We start from the raw sequence: 5,000 nt of genomic DNA on the forward strand, positions 1-5,000 counted from the left end.
TTCCATGTTTCTGACCAAAGCAGTCTTTTTTGAACAACTGTATTTTTCAAAGGATTTTTGGATTTGTTGTACTTTCAAAGCATTTATCAAAAGTGTCAATATCCTACACTTCACTCCCTGACAACGACCTCATACTGTCTCCTGAAGACTACTGTTTCATCTTCATTGTATCCTGAAGACTCCTGATATCCTGACGACTACGATTTCATCTTGTTTATATCCTGAGGATGCCCTTCAGAATAATGAACTGAGAATAAACACAGCCTCTCAGTTAGAGCCGCTCAAGCACAGAAAAGCGCATAACTCAATCAGTGGCGATAAAACCATCACAGAGGACATATCTCTCCTTGATTAATCGTGTGCTCCCATCACGACTTTGGTTTATTGGCAGGAGTCAGGCAAGGCAGCCAAAGGACAGGAGAAGAAAAAGATGACGGCGGAGTCGAGGGCGATGCCAGTATGCAAATGTCAATTCTGTACAGCCAGGCCCGAGGGGCCTTTGATGTCAGTACTAGACAGTAACAGTAGAAGCAACAATGATCCGCTCAATAAACATCTGGAAGAGAAACTAGCTGTCAGAACTGTCAACAGGATGCGCTGAGATGTAAGCAGGAGGTTGTTTGACTAAAAAAGAAAAAAAAGAAACGACAAGAGAGCAGTGGTTACAAAAGCATCTCGGGCATTTCAGACGACGTCAGTTCGCTAAGCACTGTTCCGAGCCAAAAAAAAAAAAACGACAGCACAATAGGCACACATGCTCCATCCACATGGTCCTATATGATGGCCTCTGCGCTCCTCTCGGAGAGTGCGGGAGATCCATGCGAAGTGGACGGAGGGAGAGAGGGGAGAGCCACAGGCCCACAGCCGGCAGGCAGGGGACCCACAATCAAACTCCGGGCCCCCGCCCAGTGTGACCGAGCTGGCAGTGGGCCCAGCGTGGCAGAGAGAGGAGACCAGACAGTGCCTTGGACGGCTGCGGAGGATAACCGACTTGGCGGGTTCATCCACAAAGCAGAGCAGCGGTTGTCCTGAGGAGGAGAGAAGGGGGAGGGGGGAGGGAGGAGTGTTTGTCGAGTAACTCTCTTGTAATCACTATTTTAAGAAAAATATACTTCCTTACATTGATCTCTCTTTTTTAATGATTAATTATTGTTTTTCATCCTTGAGTACTGTTTGCTTTTACTAAATGCAAAAGAACATCGAATTGCCTATGTCTATAAAATCACACTGTATAAATAAGCTTGCCTTGCCTAATAGCACTGGCAGAAATAGCAGGACAGGCGAAGAGAAGTGACCTGGAGGGCAGTGGACACTGGCCCGCATCTGAGCCGGATCTGAGCCAGCACCAGCTGCTGTCTGACAGCAGGGTGGTCGCACTATGCTGCAATAACAATGATGCCACATTGTCTGATATTTGCTAGATTCTAAGGTATCACAGAAGAAGAAAGACATCATTTTAAAATACTAAGGTTTCTAGATGAAATATCAGTGGTAATTTATAACCAGATTGTCATTGTTCATTTTCAAAGAATGAATGAAGTCTGTGGTTATTCCACACTTGCAAACAGATGGCTTCTCCATCTGCTGATCTGGCCTATACATAAACGTCTGTGTATTTGAATAACTCATCAAACTTCAAGAAACAATATGGAGCTGTATTTACTGGTGGAGAGATATCTCATTATTCATACGATGACGTTATTGTCCTTACTGGCGACCTTCAGGAGACTTTAAATATGCTGTCTTCTAAACCTCTGTACACACATCATATTTTATCGTAGAGGCATTTCTTACAGTGTTTTACTGTCAGCCATGTTGAAAAATGGAGACCTCTAGAGAGGCACAAGGAAACGCTGACAGCCGCTTACCTCTCAGCCGCCCAGTCCTCTGGGGTTCTGGACGGAACAGTCCAGGTGCACTCTGTGTCCTCCTGATGTGTGTGTCCACGTCTCCATGGTGACATCCTGTCAATCCCTCACACAGCTTGCCAAAAAGTCAGTCTTGTGTTCCTTTTTTCCACCGTTCTTTCATGTTTTAATGTTCATCCAGAGGTAAATGAATCAAGGCCAAAGGCATAAATATACGGTGTTGTTGGGTTTTTTCCACAAAGATTTTTTACGGTTTGGCCGCATTGTCGTAGTCATTTGTAGGCCTAAAAACTGAATTGCTGAATTCCTCATTGCGGACTGTTTATTCAATATGGCCCCGGGACTTCATATCCTTAAATCTTTTGCTTGAATAGCCCTGCGATTGTTCCGTGGACAAAAACAGAGGGAAAAGAAAGGGCTCTTTCATATTTCACAAATAGGTATTCAGTCGTCCCGTCGCTCGGTAATCAAGATGTCAATTTCTGGGAGTTAAGCTTTTAAAAACAACATTCCTAACTTATTAAAAGGCCAAGGGTGTCCTCTCAAAAACAGGCCGTGAAGTTAGAGAAGATCAAAGGGTTTTTTTTTCAATACTGCTCTTGTTACAAACTGCAATGTAAAAGAAAAAGAAAAAATAAAAATTCTCTCAAAAGTGACTTTTCCCGTGTCCGTTTGGTCTTTTGTTGTTATATTTATGAGCCTTTCTTTTGTTTCTTGTTCAAAATTGTCTATCTACACTGGGAAGAGCCCATGCTGTGATCCCGAAAAGAGGTCTTCCAACTCGTCGTCCTCGAAGCCGTGAAACGTGGACGCCTCACTTTCCGACGTGTCCCCGAACACTTCCGGCACGCCACGCGTCTTCCTCTTCCTCCTCCTCTTGTCCTTCGGCCGCCTCGCACGAGCAGCTGACACGCATGACGGACACATCAGCATCAGGGCAAAAATGTACGCACACGAACACGCACACACACACACACACACACACACACACACATACACACACACAAGGCCTCTTTCACACCATGTGCTCCAATTAGCAATGTCTCTCTCTCTTTCTCTTTCTCTCGCTCTCTCTCTTTCTTTCTCTCTCTCTCTCTCGTACACACACACACACACACACACACACACACACACACACACACACACACACACACACACACACACACACACACAAAGCATGCATACATACAACACCATGCCTAGTCTCTCCATACAGCAGCTGGTAGCACTTATACAAAGGTCAAAGAGTCATGAGACAATTTCAGTAGAACTAGTCTCCACTTTTTGAGACTGTGGTTGAGGACAGCTCTTAACACTGCTGAAGCAAATGCAGCGTAGAAACAGATTTGAGCAAAGAAAAGGTGGTGGTCTGATATTGGCTAATAACCGGTCGTAATAGGGATGCCAAGTGAATTGACCATTGGTGTGGACAGAAGATTGGACTTTGAAAACAGAGTATTGCGTTGCATGAAGAAATGTGACAGGAATGTGAGTATAAAAGCTCAAATGAAAGAAATGAGAGAGAAACATGACAGAACAAAAAAACAAAAAATCTCTGTGATTTTCCCAAAACCTCACAAACTGATTATGGTTTCAACTGATATTTAAAAAAAAAAAAAAGATATATGTGCGTGGTCAGCCAAGACTATTATTACATGCTTGTGTGAATTGGATGTCAGTTGGTGTCTACCAATGAATGATTGGATGGAGATATAATGGGAGTCCAGAGGCTCTAAGGCTCTACCTGATCCCAGATCCGCTAACAAAAAAGCTGCTAGTTACGGCAAGATGATTACAATAACAGTGAATATACGGGTAATAAATACCCAGGGTTGTTTAAGTCCATAAAATTCTTCAAACATGGCAGTGGAGGAATGAATTCTAATAGGTTTCCCCTGGAGGAACATCTATGCAAACCATAACTCCTCGCCCGCCTTCCCCCCTCTCTCCAAATCTAACCATTTCTGGGCATTAACAACAACAAAAAAACCGACTGATTTATGTGTTGTTTTCAGTTACAGTAAGATCCACTGAGGTTTATGTGGCAAGTTGATGAAAGAACATGTTATCAACAGAATAAACAAAACCATGCTGTGCAACTCCACAGCTGTATTCACTCACACAATTAGAAAATAAATAATTCTACCCCATGATAAGACCAAACTGTAAAGCAAAACACATTTTTTATGGGACTTTATCCCTGAATAGCATTCCTGCATGTGTTTCCCTACATTCAGTTTCACTGACATTGAAAGGGACTGGCAAAGAGCATTAGTTAGACCACCCTACTTTTATTGGCTGAGTCAGCCAAGATGTTTTTAAAAAACAAAAGCAGAAAAATAAATACACAAAATGATACGCTTACGAAATATGAAGTGATGGAATGGCAAACACACGCACGGATGAATGACCAAAAAGGTTCATGCCATAGATTTCCATTGCGACACAAACAGGCTAGGCTTTTCCCAGAGCTCGGGAGGAGTGCTTTATCGATTTTTGAGAGACTGCAACAACAAACCCAAGATAGACTTAAAGTTACAAACCCGAGATCGATTTTTAAAGTTTTAAGGACTTTTGAAACATGTAAGCTTTGAGGCACAGGAAAGTTGGCAAATGAACCAGGATGTGACCGATGCGCATGCACTCTTTTTATGCAGGCAACTAATGATTCTGTCCACATAATGATGAACCCTCCGAATGTCTGTGCACGTTGTCTACTTTCCTTGTCATCTGACCGATACATCATTCCACAGTGGACAGTTTGTCTGTCGACTTCTTTTTTCCAGACATTTTGAGCACTCAAATCCTTCCTAACTTAGGCTAATTTAATAACTGAGCAAGATCAGTTTGCTCATTTTACACAAAGGGGTAAGACCTTAAGCACAAGGCTTGGATGCCTTCTAAATGAGGGACCATAGTTTTCACTCAGCAGTCTTCACACTGTTTCTGATATGCTTGAATGAAGGTAATGTCAGTGTTGCAAATGCCAAGGCACTAAAATGAACAGAGGCACTATTCCCAATCCCATGTATGGAGGTGTGCTCGATTGCTGTGTGAAAAACCAAGGTTGGAGGTGTAGACATTCTGCTGCCTGCTTTGGTCATGAACTAGCCAAGTGGCAAAACCGGAGAG

At 43.0% G+C, this 5,000-nt stretch overlaps 1 protein-coding gene across 2 annotated transcripts in view; it reads right to left on the reverse strand.

Moving 5' to 3' along the window:
- Window positions 1–5,000, reverse strand: part of dpf3 (double PHD fingers 3) — a 37,838-nt gene that overhangs the window by 7,058 nt on the left and 25,780 nt on the right. The window lies entirely within an intron of this gene.

The sequence above is a fragment of the Sardina pilchardus genome, chromosome 12, assembly GCF_963854185.1.
Source record: "Sardina pilchardus chromosome 12, fSarPil1.1, whole genome shotgun sequence".
Classification (NCBI taxonomy): domain Eukaryota; kingdom Metazoa; phylum Chordata; class Actinopteri; order Clupeiformes; family Clupeidae; genus Sardina; species Sardina pilchardus.